Source organism: Carettochelys insculpta, chromosome 7, assembly GCF_033958435.1.
Source record: "Carettochelys insculpta isolate YL-2023 chromosome 7, ASM3395843v1, whole genome shotgun sequence".
In the NCBI taxonomy this organism is placed as follows: Eukaryota; Metazoa; Chordata; order Testudines; family Carettochelyidae; genus Carettochelys; species Carettochelys insculpta.
This window is the reverse complement of record NC_134143.1, coordinates 509,669-535,780: the sequence shown is the minus strand read 5'-3', so window position 1 is coordinate 535,780 and position 26,112 is coordinate 509,669. Positions and strand designations below refer to the sequence as shown.

Sequence of the window (26,112 nt, the reverse complement as noted above, 5' to 3'; positions counted from 1 at the left end):
ATAAGGAGGAGATCTGGGGTTTAATCCCTAGTGGTGTCTTGTTCTACGTATTCCCTAAAGTTCTCCTATGCTTGGCAGGGGAGCAGAGGAGACCCCCCTTGGCAGGCCCAGCCCATGATGGGGTCGGAAAAGGCTGATGAGAGAGGAGGGGTGGAGAGAATCCAGTTGCAGCCTGGAGCTTGGGAAAAGGCGTCTGTGACAGCTGCTTGGAAGATGGCAACCTCTGCAGGTGGGGCAGGGCAGGACAAGAAGGGTCACTCTCCTCCCGTGTCCCTTTGTCACTGACAAAACCCAAATGAGTTGGGAGAAAAGTCCCAGCAAGGCACTGTGGCTCCCCTGGCCGTGCACCTGCCAGGCAAATGGAGGGGAGGGAACCAGCACTCACTGGTGCCTGGCCAAATATTTCTGGCAGCCTCTCAGCTGTTTTGCAGAACCACTGGGCTGTGCTGGAGAGTTCAGAGCAGGGGAGCTGTTCCAGTGGTTCCCAGGGGTGGGGCACCCAGGGCCAGGGCTGTCCCTGAAACCCCTTCACCCGTTGCCTCTGCAGAGCGGAAAGGGAAACCCTGAGACACGGCCCTGGGGCAAGGCCTGGAGCAAAGCTCCCTCTTCCCCTCCCTCTGCTTCGATCATAACCCTGGAAGAGAGAGATACGAGCGGCACATCTCGCCCAGCACTGCTCAGAATGAAGGGAACTGCCTCTTCTCTCACCCACCCCAGGCAAAACCCTCCCTGCCAGCCTCTTACTCCTGGCCACAGCCTTCTATCTGGTCCGGCCAAGTGCCACCTCCCCCACCCCCACCCATTCAGGAGGTGACTGTGCTGGGCCTTCTCCTGGGCTGCTGCTCACACAGCAGGGAGCCATGGAAGGAAACAGTGAGGGAGGCATCGGACACCAACGGGCGCTGAGCCCATGGTTGATTATGATGGTGATGATGATGCCAAGAGCCTCCCTCGTGTGTTCCCTCAGCAGCCGCACACCCACCTTTCTGAGCAGGAAAAGAGCACCAGGAATTGGTGATACCCCAACAATGAACATCTACCCCACATAATTGGCTACCCCTGGCCTCTTCCAGGCCGGTACTTACCTGGATGGAGCTGGAGTTCCCCATGGCTGTCTGCACCCAGCCAGGAGGGACAACACCACTCAGGATCCCGTCTCCACTTTACCCCAAGGCCTGGCACTTGGTGAGCATGTTCAGAGCAGCCTGCAGGCGAGAGGCCATGAGCAGAGACAGCAGAGTGTGGTGGCGTGAATGAGCCCTGTCAAAATGACCTGCCCTTCCCAGGGGAGGGATGGGACAGACAGACACCGAGGCATGTGCGGATCAGCACCGCCAATGAACACACACACTGCCAGCTGGGAGCGCTCTGCTAATCAGCTGGGCGGCATTTGAATTGCTCCTGGGTGGTGACCCAAGCGCTCAGCCTGTAGGAAACACTCGCGTGAAGAAAACGCTCGTGTGAGCTGCATTCTCTGATGCGCTGTGCGAGGACAGCAAGCCACAGAGATGCGGGTGTAGCCGCATTTGATGAGCTGCTGACGGTGAGGCCTCAAGTGATCAGAGACCGGTAAGCGCACCTGAGAGCATTGCTGGTGCTGCTCTCACTTCTGCAGGATCGGGGTGTGGAGGGGAAAGTGGAAATGTGACATCAATGCTCCTTTGGGTTCCCCCAGAGCTGCACCAAGTGCAGCAAGGATCTGGCCCCTTGCATTGAGTGGGGGATGGTCTCTAAATGGGGAAAGTCCACCTGTCGGAGGAGGCAGAGTTCATAGTTCTGCAGTGGTGTTTCCCTGAGCTGAGACTGGCTACAGACAGAATTTCAGTCTCTTGCTTATTTAATTCTATGACTTTTCTCCGAGGCATTTTCAGAGCTGGAGCTCAGGAGGGTGTTTGTGCCCTGCCTTGCATAGAGAACCAGCCCTGACGGGAGAGCGGCTGCACATGAGGTCGCTGTGGTGTCTCTGGCACATGTACATTGTCGCTGCACAGCCCAGGCTGACCATTTAATCCTTGTTTTGTTTGGCTCCATGTGTGGGATCTCTAGAAATGCTGCCGTTGACATTCAAAGGAGGCCATTGGGAGAAGTTACACCTGGGGAGAGATGTGAGGGAAGGATAACAAAGGAAGTGATTCCACTGTGAGAAGTGTGTCTAGGTGCCGGCTTTTGGAAACCTGCTGAGCGTAAATGAAAATGTTCTTCTATTTGCACCTTGTGGCAACAATATTTTCTGAATTAGAAAGCTGTGATTTTTCCGATTTTACATTGAACTTTAGCCGGGGCAGCATGATCCCGCTGCCCCACCATCTGCTGCCCCAGGGCCACAGTTCCCTCGAATGCTCCATGGGGATGTAGAATACATTTTCCTCTGTGCACCAAGGCCTGGGCAGATGTGCACCTCCAAGAGAAACACCGGCTGCTGCCTGTGGGGTTCTGCTAATTAGCCAGGCAGCACCTGCATCTCTCCTGAGCAGCCGCCCAAGCACACAGCTTCCAGGGACACTGCCGGGGCCGGGGCTGAGGAAAGGGGAGGGCAGCAAACCCCACCAGCTGTCTGGCAGTGTTCCTGACCAGCCTCGGCCCACTGAGCATTCACCAGGGTCTCTGGCCTGGGGGGCAGAGAAAAGTTGCACAGCTGTGATGGCCGAGCGGTTAAGGTGTTGGACTTGAAATCCAATGGGGTTTCCCTGCGCAGGTTCAAATGCTGCTCACAGTAGCTGTGTCTACACGTGCATGCTACTTCGAAGTAGCGGCACTAACTTCGAAATAGCGCCCGTCATGGCTACACGCGTCGGGCGCTATTTCGAAGTTAACTTCGACGTTAGGCGGCGAGACGTCGAAGTCGCTAACCTCATGAGGGGATCAGAATAGCACCCTACTTCGACGTTCAATGTCGAAGTAGGGACCGTGTAGACGATCCGCGTCCCGCAACGTCGAAATTGTGGGGTCCTCCATGGCAGCCATCAGCTGGAGGGTTGAGAGACGCTGTCTCTCCAGCCCGTGCGGGGCTCTATGGTCACCGTGTGCAGCAGCACTTAGCCCAGGGCTTCTGGCTGCTGCTGCTGCAGCGGGGATTCATGCCGCAGGCACAGGGTCTGCAACTCGTTGTCGGCTCTGTGGATCTTGTGGTGTTTAGTGCAAGTGTGTCTGGGAGGGGCCCTTTAAGGGAGCAGCTGGCTGTTGAGTCTGCCGTGTGACCCTGTCTGCAGCTGTGCCTGGCACCCTTATTTCGATGTGTGTTACTGTGGCGTGTAGACGTTCCCTCGCTGCGCCTATTTCGATGTGGTGCTGCGCAACGTCGATGTTGAACATCGACGTTGCCAGCCCTGGAGGACGTGTAGACGTCACCACATCGAAATAGGCTACTTCGATGTAGGCTTCACGTGTAGACGTAGCCAGTGAGGGCTGTGTTTTAGCCACATCCTGTAACCAGGACAACACAGCAGCACACACCCTGAGATGCGGCCCAGGGGCTGTCTGTGACCAGTGTGTGTAAGAGGGCTGGGGAGTCTGTGGTTGGGTCACTGCTCTGGCTGCTGCTGGGCCCAGCTGAAGGCTCAGCAGGTCGGTTTGGCCATGCCCATGCACATAACCCTGAGGCTTCCAGGCTACATGCTGGGCAGCTTGTGGCTGGGACAGAGGAAACACAAGCCACGTGGCACCAGGAAGGTCAGAGGGAGGCTGCACCTTTCCCAGGTTGCTGCTCCTCCCCTCTGGGGTAAACTTTCTACACCTTTCTACAATCAGAGCTCTGAGAAAAGCACTGAATGACCTGCCCCAGCTGGGGGTGTGTTGTAGAGGGAATATCAGGCCTGCAAACTCCCCAGCACGGCATGGAAGAAGGCTTCTGAAGGCTTTGTATGCCTGTGAGCTGCCTTGTAACACCTCCCGTCCTGTTCCTTTGTTTTCTCTTGGTCACAAACTTTTGTTTCCCACACTGCAGGGGTGGGCGGCAGGGGGCCTATTGGGGTCAGAAGAGCGCTGTGGACATGCGAGTGGGGAGTTTAAATCACTTCTCACTGCACCAGAGCCTTCAGCAGGAGAGACACGACAGTTCCAGGGAGGGCTGCCCCAGGCTCACAAGATCACACCAGCATCAGGACTCCAGGGATTTCTGGGCACACTGCTGAGTTTCAGCGCACCAACTGATCGCCTGAACCCTTCCATCTGGCTGGGCCAAAGACCTGGCTCCAACAGGCGCCAGTCACCCCACTCACTCTCGTGCAGGACAGGAGAGGGAAGCAGCTCAGAGAGCTTTAGGGCTGTGCCTCAGTAAGGCAGCCCCAGGAGGTGCCGCTGACATTGAACTCAGACTGCAGGAAGCAAAGCCCTGAACAATGGCTCCAGCCCTCCCCACCTGCTCCTTACCCTTTGGGGCTGGCTGAAATTGCCCCCTGGACACCTCTCACCCTCAGCTGGCAGCATGGACTGTGTCCTTATTGCTTCTCTGCAGATCCGGTGTCTCCCAGGACTCCCTCTCTCTGCCCGGGGCTTTCTTAGCACCTGGCCCCACAAAGCTTCCACCAGACAGACACTGTGTTTTCCAGGCCTATTCCTGTGGATATGGGCTTAGAACCACAGAAACCCGGGGCTGGAAGGGACCTCAGGAGATCATTGAGTTCAGCCTCCTCCCCAAAGCAGGAGCAACCCCAACTAAATCATCCCAGCCAGGGCTTTGTCAAGCCAGGGCTTAAAAACCTCCAGGGATGGAGATTTCACCACCTCTTCAGGTGACGCATTGCAGTGCTTCACTGCCCTTTTGGGGAAAATAAAAGCAGGACCAGCCCTGAGCGGGGCTATCACTGCCATGACCTGGATTCGAACCAAGGTTTCTGCAGCCACAGTGCAGAGTACTAACCACTGTACGATCGTGGCCAGCTGGGGAAGCTTTTTAGTGAGCTTTCCTTTCTAGGGCATGTAGCTTTTGTCTGGCCCTGTCGACTTTTTTTTTACTTCTCCTGGTGGGTCATTCAGGTTTATGTACATTTGGTAAAGTTCTTGTAGTTTTTGGTCTCTGTCAGTTGGACCAGAGCAAATGCGATTGTACATAAGAGCTTGACTGTAAACAATGGATCTAGTCACGTGTGCAGGATGGAAGCTAGAAGCGTGTAGGTAAGTATAGCGATCAGTAGGTTTTCGGTACAGTGTGGTACTGATCAGGCCATCCTTGATTAGTACTGTAGTGTGCAGGAAATGTATCTCGTGCATGTTGTAATCGAGGCATAAGTTGATGGTGGGGTGCAGATTATTAAAGTCTCTGTGGAATTCCTCTCCATGGTATAGAGACTCTAGAAGAATTCCACAGAGACTTTAACAATCTGCACCCCACCATCAACTTATGCCTCGATTACAACATGCAAGAGATACATTTCCTGCACACTACAGTACTAATCAAGGATGGTGTGATCAGTACCACACTGCACCGAAAACCTACTGATCGCTATACTTACCTACACGCTTCTAGTTTCCATCCTGCACACGTGACTAGATCCATTGTTTGCAGTCAGGGACAATCGCATTTGCTCTGATCCAACTGACAGAGACCAAAAACTACAAGAAATTTACCAAATGTTCATAAACCTGAATTACCCACCAGGAGAAGTAAAAAAACAAGTTGACTGGGCCAGACAAATACCCAGAGACCAGCTACTCCAAGATCGGCCCAAAAAAGCCAAGAACAGAACACCACTGGTCATCACCTACAGCCCCCATCTCAGACCACTGCAACGCATTATTAAAGACCTACAACCTATCCTTAATCAGGATGCTACACTCCAGAAGGCCCTGGGTGACATGCCTGTTCTCTCCTACAGACAACCTCCCAACCTCATGAGGATCCTCACTAACAGCCACAGTCTATACCCCAGGAACACCAGTCCTGGAACCTTTCCCTGCAACAAAGCCCGCTGCCAGCTTTCTCCACATATCTTCTCTGGAAATACCATCACTGGACGTAACCAGGTTACTCACAGAATCACAGGCACTTTCTCATGCTCCTCTACTAACATCATCTACGCCATCATGTGCCAACAATGCCCAGGTGCTTTGTATATTGGACAGACTTCTAACTCCCTTAGACAAAGGGTCAGTGGGCACAAAACAGACATCAAAGCACTCCAGACCCACAAACCAGTTAGTCAACATTTGAATGGAATGGGGCATTCTGTCAATGACCTCAAGGTATGTGTGTTACTGAAGAGACATTATCGCTCCGTTTTGGAAAGAGAAACATCCGAGCTGGCTTTTATATTCAAATTCGGCACAGTAACACATGGTTTAAATCGTGATGAGAACTTTCTGAGTCACTATAGGGGCTCGTCTGCATACTTGGCTCAATCTAATTCTTGACCTTCCCCCTCACCCCTCTACTCTCTGATTTGGTCACCTTGATTATCTTTTTCCGATTGGTCCTCCTTGCTTACTGTTTTTGGTTCTCTGTGCCTTAAATATTGAGTCTGTTCTGGTCTGAAGAAGTGGGTCTGTCCCACGACAGCTAACCTAATAAACCATTTTGCTAGTCTTTGAAGTGCTACTTGACTGCTTTTGGTTTTGATAGTGTATAGCGTAGCATGGCTTCCTCTTTGTTACTATTTGAGTGTACAAAAATCTTCAAAACAAATTATACAAATTGAAGAAAAAAACAAAGAATACCCCCTTTTCTCACCCACCCCCCATCCCCATGAGGGAGCTGGCAGGGAAAGAGCAAGTTCTTCTCACATCACAGGGCCCCCACAGACAACCCACAAAGCCTCCCCTTTGTGCAGCCCATTGCCCAGAGGTGCTTCCAGCCGAATTTCAGCACCAGAACCAGAGGCTCCAGGAGCAAAGGCAGCTCATGGATGAGGGACTCTGGACACACCACGCAATGCATTGTGGGTATGCAAAGGAGCATCACTGACTCTGCCCCAGAGAGCAGAGGAGCCGGGGTCTCCCAGCTGTGGCGGCTGCCCCAGAACAGGGGTGATGACAGTTTTTATGCTGTGCCCCCTTTTTGGCCCTGCACTGAGCTGCTCCCCACAACCTGTGGGAGAACCATAGGAAGGGATGCTGGGGGGGGCGCATGTGCGGGTGGGGGCTCAGGTGCTGGGCCAGCAGTGGCTCCTCTCTGGGGGAGGGGGAAGTGCTATGAAGCCAGGCCGCCTGCAGTGCCCCTGCGGGACCCTGTGCACCCCACTGGGGCACCTGCCAGCCAGGAACCAGCGGCCTCAGCCCAGCAGCAGGGAAGTTGTCACAGGTGCACCTGCCTCCTCCCCTTGCTTGGCCCATCACAAACAGCTCCCATCCCCCAGCTTCTGCTCTGTCCCCTGCGCTCTGGTGCAGAGGCTGAGATTTGGCGACACAGCAGTAGCTGAGTGGGGGAGGGGGAGGGGATCGTGCTGAGCCCTGGGCTGGTCGGGGTCACAGTTATGCCAATTCACGTCAACCCAGCAAACCTGTCCCTCGGCTGAGATCTGGGTACAGAGGGGAAGTGACAATTGCTGCTCATATTGAATAGGAACAGAGAGAAAGCCGGGCTAGTCTGTGTACTATCAAAGCCATAAAGCAGTCCAGGAGCACTTTAAAGACTGGCACAATAATTTATTAGGTGCTGAGCTTTCATGGGACACAAAAGCTCATAACCCAATCAGTTATTTTGTTAGTCTTTAAAGTGCTACTGGACTGCTTTTTTCACAGAATGATAGAATACTAGGACTGGAAGGCACCTCAAGAGGTCATTGAGTCCAGCCCCCTGCCCTCATGGCAGAACCAAGTACTGTCTAGACCATCCCTGACAGATATTTATCTAACCTGATCTTAAATGTCTCCAGCAATGGAGATTCCACAACATGGAGTTTGGGGCGCAGCTGGTATTCTCCTCAATCCTGTCTGTCAGTGGTAGGGGCCCAGGCAGAGACAGGTCCATCCTAGAGGTGAATGCCTGGCTTCGAAGATGGTGTCGCCGGGAAGGCTTTGGCTTCCTTGACCATGGGATGCTATTCCAGGAAGGACTGCGAGGCACAGATGGTGTTCACCTTTCGAGGAGGGGAAAGACCATATTTGGACACAGACTGGCTAACCTAGTGAGGAGAGGCTTCAAACTAAGTTCGATGGGGGCAGGGGAGCAAAGCCCACAGATAAGTGGAGAACATGGCAATCTGGGAGGTGGGTCAGAAATGGGAGGCAGCATGGGCAACAATGTCAGAGTAAAAAGAGGGTGAGGGCAAAACAGGGAGGCAAGATCAAATCAATATCTTAGATGCCTATATACGAATGCAAGAAGTATGGGAAATAAGGAGGAAGAACTGGAAGTGCTAATAAATACATACAACTATGACATCATTGGCGTCACGGAAACGTGGTGGGATAATACACCTGATGGGAATGTTGGTATGGAAGGGCACAGCCTGCTTCGGCAGGATAGACAGGTAAGAAAGGGCGCAGGTGTTGCCTTCTATATTAAAAATGGACACACTTGTACTGAGGTGGAGATGGATGTAGGACATGGACATGTTGAGAGTCTCTGGGTTAAACTAAGAGGGGTAAAAAACAGGGGTGATGTCCTGCTAGGAGTCTACTACAGGAGCCTAATGGGGTTACCCTGTCCAAGTGCAGCACAGGCGTCCAGCAACACAACCCTCTCCAAGGATGGGGCGGGGGCGGAGTCCAGAGAAACTGTCAGCTTCACTCACACTTCTTACGCGCCGGGGAGAAACCGCCCCTGCTTTGGGCAGTGGTTCAGTAGCACTAACAGCGCCAGTGCGGCTGTGGTTCCGTTCCAGACTTCGCTCTCTCAAAATCATGCGCTTGGACTCGCCACCAGTCAGCCAGCAACAACCCATTTGGCTACACCCAACATTTTAAATCCCTCTCAAGCCTCCTGGAGAAAATTTAGGAGCAAAAGTTGACTCGAACCGCCAGGCAGTTCAGCCGGCGATGAGAACAGGGAGGCAGACCGGGGGAGTTTAGATGGATCCCTTACTGTTCACATGCGTGCTGTGGCCCCATCCTGTTCTCCGTCGTCACCCTTTCCAGCTGGAGCTCCAAGCCATCCTGTTTGTGATGCCAGTTGTTGAGGAACCCCATTCCCCTGGGGTACAGTGTCCCCCAAAGCCCGAGGCTAGAGGTCAAAGCATGAGGCAAGAGTGAGATCTGAAAGGAAACTTTATTCTGCATGTATGCAGGCTGCCAGATTGCAAAGAAGTGGGAGCCCTGAGAACCAGTTGTAAGGACTCTTTATACAGTTTGTTTAGACAGTTTAGTCAGTAATTTTCTTCTTTGCCCTGATACATGTCTGTAAGCAACAGATGTGCCTGAGGCCAGTTTACACGACAAAGGAACCCGATAAAACAGACAGAGGAGCCGACAGGATGAATCATCGCTAGGCGACAAGGTAGGGACTTCAAAGAAGTGCAGATGACCATCTAGTTTCCCTTGCAGAGTGAGGCCAGGTTAGAATGAAAAACCATTTTAACACTGAAAACAGTTTCCCCCCCGAGTTTTGGGCATAACGGTGGGTTCGAATACGAGAGGCAGAGCCCAGAAAGAACAGGGAGACGATCTGGTAGCTCGGCGCAGAGCTCGTCTACAGAAAGGAAGGCGCTCTGCACTAGAGAGGGAAAGATGGAAGGAGATAGTGAGACGGGCATTGGACACCAATGGACGCTGAGCACATGGTCGATGAGGATGGTGCCAAGAGCCTCCCTGGTGTGTTCCCTCAGCAGCCACATGCCCACCTTTCTGGGCAGGAAAAGAGGCCCGGCAATCAGTGATGCTTCCGGCCGGCAAAGGAGTCTGGAGGCTCTGACGTCTCGCACATCAGCCCTTGACTTTCCAGCAGGCCATCACGGGTGCGTGTCAGGACCAATGGCAAGCAAATGAATGGCATTTGAGAGGCGGGGCGAAAGAGCCCACCAATCGAGCCGCTTGTGGCGTGTCCTTGGCATGCAAAAGGAGCCCTGATGGAAAATGGGCAGGAAGACAGCCTGTGCTTCCCCTTTCTGGCCTTCCTGCCAGCTGCTCCTTCTTGGCCCACTGGCTCAAGCGGGGAAGTGAGGTAGGAAAGGGGCAAAAAATGGGTCAGGCTGAGGGAAGCAGGCAGCTCTCACCTTGCCTGGTGGGGCCACAGGCAAGAGCTTCTTTCTTGTGCACTACTGCCGAGCTCGAGAAGCGGCAGGGGCAAGGGCTGCAGAGCCGTTGTTGAAGGAGCTCACTTGGGAGAGGGCTGTGCTGAAGCTTGAAAGGTGTGGGGCCCATTGCCGGGCCTGGGGAGGACCCTTTCCTCCTGGGCGGAAGCAGGGCTTTGGCTGCTTTTGGGAGAGTACAGCTGCCTCTTCCTGGATTGGCGTTCTCTGCTCAGTCAGGGGGTGTTTCCTTTCTTCTCTTGTTCGGCAAAGGGGAGGACAAAAAGAGCCTCTCCTTCGAGTTGGAATTCAACCAGCCACCTGAGGAGAAGATGCTTCACCTTCCCCACAGTCCTGCGCTCTACCAGCTGAGCTATCGAAAGTGGGGGAGAGGGGAGCCGCCGCTCTGCCCAGCGAGGCCCGTCTGCATGCGTCGGGGCGAGCGCCTCCCGAGCGGATGGCATTTCAGGGAACAGGCAAAAGAAGAAAGTGGAGGTTCTGTAGCCCACTGGGCTCTCGTGTTAGCCAGGCCTGCAAAATGGCTCCCGCTTGAAAGCAGACACAAACACGGCATCTCATCCTTGCTCATCCCCTTTCTCTTCTGGCAGGCGCTTCTGTTTCTCCCGCTGGCCTGTGCTCTACCATCACCTCCCAGCCCAAGAGAACGCCCCTTGGTGCCATCGGGGGCAAACTAGAGGCAAAAGGCCAATCAGCTCTTCCTAACAGCTTTCAACCTTGGCCTCCTCTGCCCTTGGAGGCCAGCTTTTCCCCCGGCCTGTTTTCCTATACTTGCCAAAGAGGAACTAGAGGAAAGAAGCAAGTGCCACTAAGAAAGATGGCGTGGCTTTCGGCTCAAGACCCAGCGCCAAAGCTGCAGCTGAGCCTCTGTTGCTCTCCTGTCGCCTCCGCTCAAGCTCCAGGGGAGAATCCAGCCCTCGATGGAAAAGGCTGGATGGGACATTGTCTGTGGGTGTCCAGCAAAGTGAAGGGAGGGCTGGTCATAGTGTGATGGACCTCAGTGGGAATTTTGGGAAGGCCAGCTGGGGCTTCCGAGCTCGGTGTGTGGCTGGGTTTGTTGGGTTACATCACAGTGGTTTTCTCTTCTGAGGTGTGGTGCTTTTTGTGGGGGGAACTTTTATCCCCATGACACACCTCATGCAGGAGCCGTTGCTCTTTGTGCCAAGGCATGTGGCTGGGATCCAGGACTCAGGACCCTTTCCCAAATGTACATATTCCCCTCCCAGCACACACATCTGACACTGTTCCACTTCAGACTCTGCAGCCTTCACTTTCCCTGGCTGGTGCCTCAAACGGCTTGCATATGTGGGGGGTTAGCTCAAGTGGTACCTCCTCCCCTTTCAGGTGCGGCGAGAGTCGGTTCCATGTCCATATCCTCCCACTGCTGGTTTTCCTTTCCCAGGAGCCCAGAATTGTCAGCCTGCAAATGTCTCTCTCTTCTGCAACATTGGCCTCCCTCTTACTAAAACCAGCCACAACAAACTTCTTCAACCTAATTTTGTCGTACAGACATAGCCAGAGGCATTTGAACCAGGCTGAATGGGATTTCTCGGGTGCCACGCAAGTCTCTGCTAAAGTGTGGCTGTGTTTGTTTGGCTTTGGTAGTGGATTCCTGTTTCTATAACTTTCTCGCTTCCTAGAGAGGGAGTTCTTGAGGTCAGAAGACCTGGCAAGGAAATGAGAAGCAGAGAAAGCCAATGGAGCTGCTGTGGAGTGCTGGTGCCCTTGGGAGAGTGATCCTGCTGCTCCTACCTGAGTAAGGAGTGCTGTGCAGTGAGGGCTGGTAGCTCTGGGAGGCTGGGTCCAGGGATGTCCAACCCTCACCTGCTCTGCTTTCTTCTTCATAGGTTTTTTTTTTTCCCTTTCATGAAACTTTAACACTTGAGGGACAGTGGGGAATAACAGCCGAAAAGGATCTGGGAGTTGGAGTGGACGAGATGCTGGACAAGAGTCAACAGTGTGCCCTTGTAGCCAAGAAACCTAATGGCATATTAGGTTGCGTCAAGAGGAGCGTTGCCAGTAGATCCAGAGAACTGATTATTCCTCTTTATTCGGCTTTGTTGAGGCCGCATCTGGAATACTGTGTCCTGTTCTGGGCCCCCTTTTACAGGAAGGATGTGGATACACTGGAGAGGGTCCAGTGGAGGGTGACCAAAATAATTCGGGGGCTGGAGCAAATGACTTTTGAAGAAAGGTTGAAGGAATTGGGACTGTTTAGTCTGCAGAAGAAAAGACTGAGGGGGGACTTGATAAGAGCCTTCAACTTACTGATGGGAGGTTGCAAAGAGGCTGGAGAGAGGCCGTTCACAGTGGTCACGGATGGCAGAACACAGAACAATGGACTGAAGTTGCGGTTGGAAAGGTCCAGGTGGAACATTAGGAAAAACTTTTTTCCACTCGGAGGGTGGTGAAGCATTGGAATGGTCTCACCAGGGAAGTCGTTGAGTCTCTATCCCTGCAGGTGTTTAAGTCTCACCTTGACAAAGCCCTGGCGGGGCTGATCTGATGGGTTTGGTCCTGCCTCGGGCAGGGGGCTGGACTTGATGATTTTTTTAGGTCTCTTCCAGCTCTTTTGTTCTACGATTCTGTGATTCTACGACCACACACGCTCAGAGCCTCCTACACTCACACGTTTACCCAGATGAACCCCCACTGCTCTTAGTGACAGCTCTGTGGGAAGCTTTACGATATATTTCAACAACAGAGAAGAATTTTTCTCTTCTGAGCTGTGAAAACTACGTCTTTCTAAGGCTACGTCTGCACAAGCCAAACACTTCGAAATGGCCATGCAAATGGTCATTAACAAAATGGCCCACTCCATTAAAGTGCCGGCTGACAGCTCAGCAGCTCCAGCTCAAGCAAGAGTTTATCAGATTCACACTGGTGTGCCAGTTCGAGGGGACTGTAACTGCGCCTGCTGAGTCGCATGGGAGGGAAACAGGCATCCATTGCGTCTGTGAGCTCCAGCTCAGACAGAGAACTTCTGCCTGGTTCTTCTCTCTGCTGCAGGTTGTTCAGGGACAGAGCTCATCAGCGCCCTTGGTAAGAAGCTGTAACATTTGCAAGTTCACCCTGGTTGTTAACACAACTTTTTGTTTCTGCCGCTGCCTAAAGCAGGGTCAGCCAGTCAATCAACTGCTCTGGGACGCTGCCAATAGGGCTGCAGAAAGGAGTCTCAGCTCGGGGCTGGACTTCATGGCGAAGCGGACAGGGCGCTGCAGACAGAGGAGTTTCGGAGCCAGAGCAAGTGATCCTGCCGCGGCAGAAGCTACCAGGTGAGAGCGCTGGCTTTTGGGGCGGGTGAGTGAGTGAGTGAGTGCGTGAGTGAGTGCGTGTGCTTAACTATTTGAATGTGAACTTCCATTTTGATTTCAGGTGGGTGAGTTTCAGTTTCAGTTTCTGAGGTGGGTGGGATACCTGCCTCACCTTTGTTCCCTTGATTGCCTTCATCAGCCTTTCCCTGTGTGACCCCCGGGGGGAGAGCCTGACCCAGGCCAGTCGGCTTTGAAAGTCAGAGGCAAGGGCGACCAGTGGAGAGACACGGACAGGGAGCTGCAGACGGGGACTTGAAGAGGGAGTGTGACCGAGGGAGGCCTACGATGGTTAGGAAGACCCCCAACACCTGTGTGAACACGACTCCTGTCTCCTCCACCTGCGCCTGTAGCCAGACAGACTGCCTGGCCATGGATGCCTCTGCCCCGATGCTGGTGCGGCTTTGCAGGGACTGTGGCTTGCAATTCCCACTCACTGACACCCAGGCTGGGGGCACCATCCAGTGTGAAAGGTGCCTGCTGGTGGAATCTCACAGGGGGCAAGTGGGAGAGCTACAGGAGGAGGTGGCCAGGTTGAGGAGTACCCGACTCCATGAGCAGCTCCTGGACAGTATTCGTGTGGAGACAGCTGAGGTGACTGTCCCAGGACACAGGACGGCTGATAAACCACTGGTGGAGGAGGAGATAGATCGGAGGGACACTGGCAGCTGGTTACTGCTGGCAGCAGGCAGTGTTCCACCCCTGCTCCGAACCCTCCCACCGTGGTACTCGGAAACCGTTACGCGCTGTACTTGATACAGGAGACAAAGAATCGCCCCACACAGCAGAGGAGAAGCCTCGTGCCCCCACGGCTGGGAAGTCTGCTGCCACCACTGCGAGGAGGAAGTGCAGATTAGTGGTGCTCGGGACTCTCTTCTAAGGGGGAAGGAGGTGCCCATCTGTCGCCCTGACAGTTCATCTCGGGAGGTGAGCTGCCTGCCGGGGGCCCGTATCCAAGACATTACCAAGGTGTTGTCGAGGATTATCCGTCCCTCTGACTACTATCCTATGCTTCTTATCCATGTGGGCACTAATGATATGGCAAAGTGTGATGCTCAGCAGGTCAAGAGCGACTTCAGGGCTCTGGGGGCACGGGTGAGGGAGTTTGGGGCACAGGTGGGTTTCCTTCCAGAAGATCCCCGCAGGCCGGACGTCTGCACGTGTACTTCGGAGTCAGGAAGAGCTTCTTCTGGACTCCGAACCATGTGCTGATATGCTAATAAGGTGTGGAAAATTTGCATCCATGCCTCATTAGCATCTTCCAGATAACTCATTTGCCTGAGGCTTCCAGAAGATGCGGCACGTGTCGACACAGCCAAAGGCTATGTCTGCACAGCAGCATTATTCCTGAGTGAGGTATTCCAGAAGAGCTGTTCCAGAATAGCCGATTCCAACATAGCACAGCTACACACAATATGGATTTCAAAATATGGCTCAGCTATTTTGACATACAGCAGCTGCAGACACCGAAGCCTATTCTGAATACAGTCATTGGAAGGACTATGGTTTATTTTGAACGAGGCGCTATTCCCTCCCTACACAGTCCCTATGTCAAAAGAGCTTTTTGAAATATTCAAAATAGCTGAAGTCATGACCCCAAGACACACTCAGCCAGGGCTCTGCTCTCTCTCTCTCTCTCTCTCTCTCTCTCTCTTTCTCTCTCGTTCTGTTTCCTTTGACATCCTGGCCTAAGGCAGGAAAAGTCTTTTCTTGTCCTCAGCTCTCGTAGAAGTGAAGAGAGGAGAAATTGGTATTTCCATCATCCTCAGAGAGTGGAAGTGGATTTTCTTCTCTTTAGTTCTATCCCCACCTCCCCAGAGAGGAGAGAAAATAACCCTTCCCCAGCTGACTGTCCCCCTCAGCACCTCTGGGGCACCTGGCATTGGCTACTGTCAGCAGACAGGACACTGGGCTCCATGGGCCTTTAGTCTGACCCAGTATGGCCGTTCTTATGTCTTATGTCTTTCCACATCAGCTCCATCTGTGCACTGGGCCTAGACATGAATTACGTATATCCAGGGGACGGTAAGAAAATGAGGAGCTCAGCGTTCGTGTTCCTCACTTACACAAGGACAAAAGATGGAGGGTCAAAAGTGTGATGGGAAAAGTGTTACTGAGAAGGGGAGGGGATGGTGTGTGTTGAAGGGCTGGATGGAGATTTCTGCTTGGAGAGTTCTGATTCTTCACACCTGACACTTGTCTAGCCAGGGCAGTCGGGGCAGGTGAGCATCAGTCACAAGATTGTTCTCACATGAAAGGGCACCAGAGGCTTTCTGTAGCTATTTGGAAAGAACAGAAAGAGGGGAACTGCTGGCTGGGTATTAAATATTCAGGAGTTTTCTGCTGCCAGTTTTCTTGAGAAGTCGGCAAACTCCCATAACCTGGTGGTGACGGCATTTCTACCATTACTCCACTGGAGCAGAGCAGCCCCAGGAGGCCTTGAGTTGCCTCAGCCCCCAGGAGGCAGCTTGGCTTCACTCTTCTCCTCCCACTTCTCCTTTCCATGTGGGTAGGTCTGTTTGGAGACACCTGAAGCTCCTGGTGACCAGCTGCTTTGCTCTCCCCTTGTTCTGGGCCCCTTTGACCACAGTAAAGGGATTGCACATAAGCTGTCTGAAAGCTTTGACCAACAGATCTTAGCTCACACCAAGCACCACAGGTATAAACTCCAACACCCGCCATCTCACCAAGGAGCAAATCATCCCTGCTCTCCAATTCCAACAGAGAACTTGCTGGGGGAAGAGGAAGTAAGAAGCAAAGCTGGGAATTGAACCCAGGCCAACTGCATGGGACGCAGCCATGCTAACCACTACACCACCAGCACCTCTTTGTGCATTGGGAGGGGGGCTAAAAGGGCAACATGCAGAAATATGAATTACTGCGCATGTGGTTTCCACCCCACCCCGGTTCTTTTTTCATTAGTTGTAGGCATCCTTCGATCCCAAGGGATCCTGGGTTTGCGCCCCAGCTGGACTGATTCGCGTAGTGTCTCCTGTGGCTGTGCAATCCAAGGCGGGAGTGGCAGTCCTTTCCGCACAGTGAGCAGCAGGAGGCAGACGTCGCTCTGGGGTCACGGGCACGGACCTCTCTGAGGGCTCTCCTGCATTCCGCTTCCTTCACCAAGGTAGTTTCATACATAACAAGCGCTTCCTCCACTCCCTGTTTCCAGACATGCCTGTCTGAGGCGAGCGAATGCCAGGTGTTCGCACTGATAGAGAGAGCGCTGAGGTCACACTTGCACGTGTCCTTGTAGCGCAATTTAGGTGGCCCTTTCGGCCTCTTCCCAGACGCCAGTTGGCCGAAGAGGAGGTGCTTCGGTATTCGGCCATCCGTCATGCGTGAGACGTGGCCCAGCCAGCGCATACGCCTCTGTTTGAGAAGGGTGAACATGGAGGCGGTGCCCTCTCAAGCACTGCGCTACTGGGGACCTTGTCCTGCCATGAGATACCGAGTATGCGCCTAAGGCAGCGCATGTGGAATGTGTTGAGCCGCTGCTCTTGTTTTGAGTGCAAAGTCCATGTTTCACTGGTGTACAGCAGTGTGCTCAAAACACAGCTATCAAGTGACAAGTTGCCCCAGGGCCAGTGAACCTCCTTCTCCCCCACCGAGCATTCACCAGGGTCTCTGGCCTTCAGGAAAAAATAGCCTTGGAGCTGTGATGGCTGAGTGGTTAAGGCATTGGACATGAAATCCAATAGGGTTTCCCTGCGCAGGTTCAAATCCTGCTCACAGCGAAGGCTGTGTTTTAGCCACATCCTGGAACCAGGACAACGCAGCAGCACACACCCTGAGACACTGCCCAGGGGCTGTCTGTGACCAGTGTGTGCAAGAGGGCAGGGGAGACTGTGGTGGGGTCACTGCTCTGGCTGCTGCTGGGCCCAGCTGAAGACTCAGCAGGTCTGTTTGGCGGTGCCCATGCACTTAACCCTGAGGCTTCCAGGCTACATGGTGGGCAGCTTGTGGCTGGGACAGAGGAAACACAAGCCACATATCACCAGGAAGGTCAGAGGGAGGCTGCACCTCTCCCAGGTTTCTGCTCCTCCCCTCTGGGGTCACCTTTCCACAAGCAGAGCTCTGAGAAAAGCACTGAATGACCTGCCCCAGCTGGGGGTGTGTTGTAGAGGGAATATCAGGCCTGCAAACCCCCCAGCACGGCATGGAAGAAGGCTTCTGAAGGCTTTGTATGTCTGTGACCTGCCTTGTAACACCTCCCGTCCTCTTCATTTGTTTTCTCTTGATCACAAACTTTTTTTTCCCCACACTGCAGGGATGGGCGGCAGGGGGCCTATTGGGGTCAGAAGAGCCCTGTGTACATGTGAGTGGGGAGTTTAAATCACTTCTCTCTGCACCAGAGCCTTCAGCAGGAGAGATACGGCATTGCCAAGAAGGGCTGCCCCAGGCTCACAAGATCACACCAGCATCAGGACTCCAGGGATCTCTGGGCACACTGCCAAGTTCCAGGGCACCAACCGATCGCCTGAACCCTTCCATCTGGCTGGGCCAAAGACCTGGCTCCACCAGGCGCCAGTCACCCCACTCACTCTCGTGCAGGACAGGAGAGGGAAGCAGCTCAAAGAGCTTTAGGGCTGTGCCTCAGTAAAGCAGCCCCAGCAGGTGCCTCTGACATTGAACTCAGACTGGAGGAAGCAGAGCCCTGAACAATGGCTCCAGCCCTCCCCACCTGCCCCTCACCCTTTGGGGCTGGCTGGCATTGCCCTCTGGACACCTCTCACCCTCAGCTGGCAGCATGGACTGTGTCCTCATTGCTTCTCTGCAGATCCTGTGTCTCCCAGGACTCCCTCTCTCTGCCCGGGGCTTTCTCAGCACCTGGCCCTACAAAGCTTCCACCAGACAGATAATCTGCTTTCCAGGCCCATTCCTGTGGCTATGGGCTTAGAACCACAGAATCCTGGGGCTGGAAGGGACCTCAGGAGATCATTGAGTCCAGCCTCCTCCTCAAAGCAGGAGCAACCCCAACTAAATCATCCCAGCCAGGGCTTTGTCAAGCCAGGGCTTAAAAACCTCCAGGGATGGAGATTTCACCACCGCTTCAGGTAACGCTCTGCAGTGCTTCACCGCCCTTTTGGGGAAAATAAAAGCAGGACCAGCCCTGTGGGGGGCTATTACTGCCATGACTTGGATTTGAACCAAGGTTTCTGCAGCCACAGTGCAGAGTACTAACCACTGTACGATCATGGCCAGCTGGGGAAGCTTTCTCATAAGCTTTCCTTTCTTGGGCATCACCCCACAGTCTGGAGTCTGGACCACTGCTCCAGCTGTAGGCAGGACTCTTTGGGCTCCAGGGCACAAAGCAAATTAACAGCCATCTGCCCAGAGAAGGACTTGAGCCCAGCACTGCCAGATAAAGAGCCTGATGCTCATCCAACTTCTGCTGGTAAAAGGGGCTTTTCCTTTTGGCCCTCGATACAAGTGCAGTCAGGGCAGCATTAGAGGAATGTACAATGTTAAAGAAGCCCACATTAGAAAAGGCTGGGGGAGTTGCCTCAGGTGGGAAGCAGATGGTTCTGTCTTTTGCTGCACTTCTACATAACACACATTCTCTGTGCTAGAAAGTGCCTCATTCTTCTGGAAAAAGAGAAACCTCTGGCTTTTTACAATGTGTCTCCTTTGACGCAAATAGAGCCCTCAGCCTGCTACCTACTGTCAAAGTTTGACTCAGACTCACAATTTATCAGACCACTCTGTTTTATTAGCAAAGCCGCTCTGCTAATACATTTAGAAGTGAGCCCCCTGAGTGGGGCTTGTGTCTCTTAATTTATACAGTTGTTTTTGGAGAACAAGTTACAGAGAAGTTACAGACAAAAGAAGAAAAGATTTTAGTCACCACCCTTCGAGATCCCTGAGACCAGTCAGGTATCTTCAATTACCTGCCACCCTTAACAATCTCCTTTAACAGCTTCCAGTTAACTTAACTAACTGCCCTTCACACCTTCCATTCTGATGCCTGCTTCTTAGACGTGCTGGCTCCATCTTAATTGCTTCTCCATTCAAAAGCTAACTGTCCCTACGTGTGCTCCCTCAGATACTTTGTAACATGTTTTGGCATGTCCCTCTCATATACAATGTATCCAGCATGTCCCCTTATACAACGTTATACTTATACAATGTTATACTTATACAATGTTATACTTCCACAATCCCCCCTTTTGGTCAAGGCTACGCCCATGACCAACGACTTACTGGATTCCATACATCAATCGCTCTTTTTCATTACTTTCACTGGTGACATTTAACAACATTAGATTAGCACTCTGGTTAGGGGTAACCTGATGGATGGTGTGTCTTGTGCAGTTTTGGATACAACAAGAAATCAATTGAAAACACACAAAGATTATTAGAATTCCAAATAGGATAGTCAGGATTCCTTGAAACAACCAGTTTCCCAGACTAGAGAAATTGAATAAGTTACTTATCCATTTCCACAAGGAACTTGGTTCTTCGTGGGGAAGGTATGCAATTTGCTCCAGATGGCTAGCACGATTTATTACCTCATTAGTATTATCAGGTATGTATATGCAGCATTCTGTTCCAATTAGAGCACAGGTCCCTCCTTTGGCTGCCAGTATTATATCTAATGCCCGACGGTTTTGGAGGGCCACTTGTCGGACCGCTCCTGCTTCTTTGGCTAGAGCTTTTAAGCTCTCTCCTGTTTCATTGGCCATGATCTCAACCACCGCTTGTAACCTTAAAAGCCTTTTTGCATGGTGGATTACCCCCCCCTACTGGGACTAAAGAAATGCCAACAGCGTCTTCCCAAGTTAGGGGGCTTATGTTATCCACATACCATTTAGCATCTGGCAAGTCCCTCCTTTTTCGCCTGAAATTACGGAGGCGATTTCGTGGGAGGGATTGAAGCACCCGGAATTGTGGGAAAAGCTGAGCAGGATAACAGATACCTGACCAATTTGCTGGTAACACAGTGTAAGCATTTTCCCCACAAACCCAATGATGTCCCATTAAAGCTGGGAAGGGTTGACTGCAACCCTTTGACATGTAAGAATTTACAAAGGAGGAATAGTATCCCCCAAAGGGCACAGGATGATTTTCACTGGAAGAAGAGGTAGCATTTACATGACATTTGTAGATGGTGCTGTTTTTCTCAGGGAGGCTGTAGGGGGAGCAAGAGATTGAATCTTTGGTTTGATCCCAGGTTGAGAGGAAGTTTATCTTTCCATACCCGGTTCGCCATTCTCCAACCTTGTTTGAATAGTCCCATACACCATGGGACACGATGTATTGGAGACAGCTGCTCCTCCCTAGATTTAGCCCTGTCCCATTACACACCCAGCACCAGTGGCCCTTTCCTTTCACCACACTTATAAGTTTAGGAACATATGTTTTTCCCAGCCCCCAAGTGTCATTTTCCTTCCATGTCCTTTTAAGTGGATAGGGTTCTCTAGCAAGCTCTGAGGAATTCAAAGGGATTGCCATGGTGGGGATACTAGCTTGTGAGTGAGCTGGGATGTGGCTGCAGACCCAGCAATTAGAAATATTCAGGATCTGGGCTATCTGCACCTGTTGTTGGATGAAAGAATTGTCACTGTCACTCTGGACTCCCCAGACCCTCAGGACACAGTAGCTGAGGATTAAGCTTCTCAAAGGACACATGTTGGAAGCAGGACCCTTTCTGGTTCCGACAACCCCTTTCGAGGGAACCGCAGTCACGGTTTTACGTCCACCAGGCAGCAGGCGCTAGGCTCACTACTGCTTCTTGTTTGTTGGGTCCTGCTGTCTGCTCACCCTCTGCTTCTGGCAACCCTTACGAGAGTGCAGATTGTAAGGTGTTGCAGGCTGTTCCTCTTTGTCTTCTGGGGTTGAAGCTGGTTCTGCGTGGTCTTGCAGAGGTGCTTGGTCCCCTGGAGGTGGCGCTGGCTTACACTGTGAGGCGTGGATCCATGCAGCGATGCCGGATAATTTCACTGCTGTCTGGGTGGTGAGCAGTACCTGGTATGGACCCTTCCACCGGGGTTCCAAGGCAGGCTTCCGAAGGTGGTGCCGCAGGTAGACCCAATCACCAGGCTCAAGAGTGTGACAGGCAGCAGAGGTGGGTTCCGTCGGCCAGGCTGCTCGCACCTGCGAATGGAAGGAGCTCACAGCTTGCATTAACCCTTTGCAGTACTGGAGGAGCGTGCTGTGAGTTAGGTTTAGGTCTGGGGCTGGGGTAATAGTAGCCATTGTTCGCATAGGGCGTCCCATGATGATTTCAAATGGACTCAATTTGTGTCTCTGGGATGGGGATGACCGAATTTCCATAAGGGCCAGTGGTAAAGCAGCTGGCCAGTTTAACCCTGTGGAACTACAGATTTTTGCCAGCTTATTTTTAAGCACACCATTTCGCCTTTCAACTGCCCCTGCACTCTGTGGATGGTAAGGGCAGTGCAACAGGTGGGTGACATGTAATACCTGGTTTAGATGTTGAACAATTTTTCCAGTAAAATGTGTTCCCCGGTCACTAGACAAAGTGGCAGGAATTCCCTTGGTAGGGATAATGTGGTTTAACAGACATTTTGCAACAGACAATGAATCAGCTTTGCGACAGGGAAAGGCTTCAATCCAACCCGAAAACAGACATATTATAACTAAAATGAATTCATATTTCTGACACTTTGGCATTTGTACAAAATCAAGTTGCCAGTGTAGGAAAGGTGCTTGAGGCAAACCCCGGAACCCTTGTGTTACTTTTACAGATTTGCCTACATTGTGGCTTTGACAAGTAACACAAGTGGCACAGTGGCGGGTTGCAAAGGAGCTGAAATGGGGAGCCCACCACCCCGCCTTACTCATAGCAGAGACCATCCCCTCCTTGCCGACATGCGAAACACCATGTAGCAGGGCGGCTAGAGACGGGTAGAGTGAGAGGGGGGCTACAAAGGTACCGGTGGGCGATCGCCAAAGGGAATCAGAATGCAAAGAGCAACCCAAAGCACTCCAGGAGTCTTTCTCTGTTTCTGGGGCAGAATCCTGGAGCTGAGCGAGATGAGACAGGGATGGTGGCGTTACAGAGACAGAGAGGGGACCAAGAAATGCTTCTGGTGAAGGTTTTATAGTGGCGGCATGTTTTGCAGCAGCATCAGCAAGTGCATTACCTTTTGCCACCTCGGTGTCTGCCGCTGAGTGGCCAGTACACTTAACAATTGCCAAGGCAGACGGTAGTAAAACTGCATACAGGAGGGCGGCAATGTAGGGGCCATTCTTGATAGGGGTACCAGTAGAGGTAAGAAAACCTCGAGCCTGCCAGAGGGTGCCAAAGTCATGCACAACCCCAAAGGCATACCGAGAATCAGTAAAAATAGTGGCAGAGAGCCCCTCGGCTAGAAAGCAGGCACGGGTTAGAGCAATCAGTTCAGCCACCTGGGCAGAGGTCACAGAGGGTAAGGGCGCAGCTTCTATGGTCTCAGAGAGAGAGACCACAGCGTACCCTGCAAGAAGGTGGCCTTGGTCATTTCTATAACAGGACCCATCAGTGAATAATACCAAGTCAGAGTTAGGGAGAGGTACATCTGAAAGGTCGGGGCGCGGGACAGTGATAGCGGAGACAGTTGCAAGGCAGTCATGGGGTTCACCATCACTAGTTAAAGGAAGGAGGGTAGCAGGGTTTAACCGGGAGCAGCGCTTAATAGTGATATGTGAGGCTGAAAGCAGCAAAAGTTCATACCTAGTGAGGCGAGCAGAGGAGAGGTGAGCAGTGTTGCGTTGCAGAAGGAGAGTTTCCACAGAATGGGGAACCATGAGAGTGAGAGGAGAGCGGAGGTCAAGGGACTCAGACATCTCGACCAGGCGCGCTGCAGCAGCTACAGCGCGTAGGCAAGGGGGTAAACCCTGGGCTACAGGGTCCAAGGTTGCAGAAAAATAAGCCACCGGGCGATTTCTGTCACCGTGCTCCTGAGTAAGAACCCCGAGGGCACAAGCAGATTGTTCGTGACAGAAAAGGGTAAAAGGCTTGTCATAGTTAGGTAACCCTTGGGCAGGGGCAGAGGCTAAATTCTGCTTAAGGGAGATGAAAGCAGCATTTGCCTCAAGTGGCCATGGCATGGGGTTAGGTACAGAGGATCGAGTGAGTTCTTGGAGTGGTTTAGCCAGAGAAGCATATTGGGGAATCCGTTGCCTACAGAACCCTGTCGTGCCTAAGAATTTTCTGAGCTGGCGTGGAGAGCAAGGCTGGGGAAAGCTAAGGATGGCTTGTACCCGGGCTGGAGAGAGTGTATGGGAGCCCTGGGAGAGAAGGAAGCCTAGGTATGTGACAGAGGTTTGGCAGAGCTGCAATTTTGTGCGAGAAGCCTTATGACCCTTGTTCGCTAAAGCTGTGAGAAGTGTTAATGAATCAGTTTCTGAGGCAGACAGAGAGGGGGAGCACAGGAGTAAGTCGTCCACATATTGGATCAGTGTGGATCCTGATGGGAAAACCAGATCAGCGAGATCCCTGGCTAGGGCTTGAGAAAAATAGGATGGACTCTCTGTATACCCCTGGGGAAGGGTAGTCCATGTATATTGCTGACCCTTGTAGGAGAAGGCAAAGAGATACTGGGATTCAGAGTGAACTGGGACAGAGAAGAAAGCGGAGCACAAATCTACAACAGTAAAGTGGGTTGCATTTGGAGGAATAGACGCGAGTATTGTAGCGGGGTTAGGAACCACTGGAAAAGAAGGTATGACAATACGGTTAATAGCTCGAAGGTCTTGAACAAATCGCCACGATTTGCCATCAGCCTTTTGAACTGGGAGGATAGGGGTGTTACAGGGGCTGGAACAAGGGACAATAATTCCTTGTTCTTTTAATGCAGATATAACTGGAGCAATCCCAGCCTCTGCCTCAGGATTCAAAGGATACTGAGACAGGCGAGGCAGAGGTTTGGAATTGTCTACAGTAATCCGAACTGGGTCAGTATTTAATCGGCCCACTTCAGATGGGTGAGATGGCCATAGGGAGGAAGGAACCTGAGAGATTAGGTGCTCTAGGGACGGAGTTAAGGGACAGCAAGGGACCGGAGTGGAGAGGGAAGTTTCAGACAGCAGGGAGGCTACAGAATCACATAAGGAAGACTGAGGGATTTGCAGACAGACACCATCTGGGGAGCAGTAAATAGAACAGCCAAGTTTGCATAGCAAGTCCCGTCCCAGAAGGTTTGCAGGGGTGGAATCAGAGAGGAGGAATGCATGCTCCTCAGAGAGGGGACCGACCTGAACAGACAAAGGTTTTGAGAGGGGAAAAGAGGTAGGGATCCCTGTAATGCCAACAGCAGACACAGATTTTCCAGATCGGGGAACCACAGGCAAGTCAGTGGTGCGGATTGTAGAAAGAGAAGCTCCAGTATCAACAAGGAAAGGGAGAGAGAATCATTTACAGTCAGGACACATTCTCCAGTAGGGGACAGAGGTAATAAGGGAGCTAAAACTTTCTGAGGTTCCCCAGCATCCCGTCATTGTTGGGGTGAAAAATAGGGTTGGGGATCAGCTGGAGGAACCAGCGGGGGGTTCACTTGATTTCCCATACAATTATTAGGTCGTCTTGGACACTCTTTTTTCCAGTGTCCAGGCTGTTTACAGTAGTTACAAACCCCAGTTAATCCAGCCCCCCGCCCCCTTCCGCAACCCCGTCCCTGTCCCCGGTGTGGTCTGCTTAGTCCTGAATAATGCTGTATCTGCAGAGCCATTAACTTTTGGGAGGACTGTTCCTCCTCTCCTTTTAAAGTGCGGTGGCAATGCTCTGCCACTGCCAGCAATTTGTCCATGGTTTCAGTCTCCCATCCCACACTTATTTGTTTTAACATGCTGCCTGTGGCAGGGAGAAGACCATCAACAAATGCATGTGCCAAGGCCCCCTGCCCATTTACATCGGGCTCTTGTATTCCTGAATGTTGTAGGAAAATATCAGTTAGCCGGGACCTATAGTCGCCTGGGCTTTCTCCTTGCCCTTGCTTACAGCAACGTATTGCTCTCCAGTTTGTTTTAGGAGACCACACTTTGGGAATGGCTTGATGCAGGCGCTTCCAAAGAGCCATACACCGGTCTCTGTATGCCGAATCTGGGCCAGTACTTTTTATGGTTGAGTGGCGTGCCTCAGCTGGCCAGTCTGCGGCAGCCAACCATTTTTCATAATAACTGGCAGGAGCTAACAATTTACACAGTTGGAGGAGATCTGTCTCAGAGGGTTCATAGGTTTCACAGATTAACAGAAACTCCTCAGCAAATTTGACAGAGTTTTCCTGTGGTTTGGGAAAACCTTTAACTATAGATAAAAGTTCCGTACGAGTCCAGGGCTTATAATCCCATATGGACTCACTTTCTCCCATTTTAAGGACTCGTAAGGGTGCCACAACAGTTTGATCAGAGTCTCTCATTAACCTCCCATCAGGTTCTCTTTTCCAAGAAGAGATGTCAAGAGAATCTTTGCAGTCTGCTTTGGATTTCTTCTTCATTATATTTTGCAGAGCTGCGAGGCCAATGAGGGTATCTTCTTCACTTTCATTATCTGTAGTCACTGAAGATTTTTCTTTTTCTGATTTCTTATTTGCGCAGGAGTATGGTGGGGGTCGGGTTTGATCCGGATCATTGCACAGGACTGGGCAAAGGGGAGCGCTCGGACTAGTGGTGGGAGAGACTGCATCCAATTGAACTGTTAGTTTTTTGATAGAATTTTTAAGAGAGGTGAGTTTTGACTCAGT

At 52.1% G+C, this 26,112-nt stretch overlaps 4 non-coding genes across 4 annotated transcripts; 2 read left to right on the top strand and 2 right to left on the bottom strand.

Moving 5' to 3' along the window:
• The first annotated feature begins 2,634 nt into the window (after positions 1-2,634).
• On the top strand, positions 2,635-2,716 carry TRNAS-UGA (transfer RNA serine (anticodon UGA)). The gene has a single exon. It is a non-coding gene; the product is annotated as a tRNA-Ser (tRNA).
• Positions 2,717-4,803: 2,087 nt separating this feature from the next.
• On the bottom strand, positions 4,804-4,875 carry TRNAH-GUG (transfer RNA histidin (anticodon GUG)). The gene has a single exon. It is a non-coding gene; the product is annotated as a tRNA-His (tRNA).
• A 12,206-nt stretch (positions 4,876-17,081) lies between these two features.
• TRNAS-UGA (transfer RNA serine (anticodon UGA)) lies at positions 17,082-17,163 on the top strand. Its single transcript has one exon. It is a non-coding gene; the product is annotated as a tRNA-Ser (tRNA).
• A 1,393-nt stretch (positions 17,164-18,556) lies between these two features.
• On the bottom strand, positions 18,557-18,628 carry TRNAH-GUG (transfer RNA histidin (anticodon GUG)). Its single transcript has one exon. It is a non-coding gene; the product is annotated as a tRNA-His (tRNA).
• Between the last annotated feature and the right edge of the window lie 7,484 nt (positions 18,629-26,112).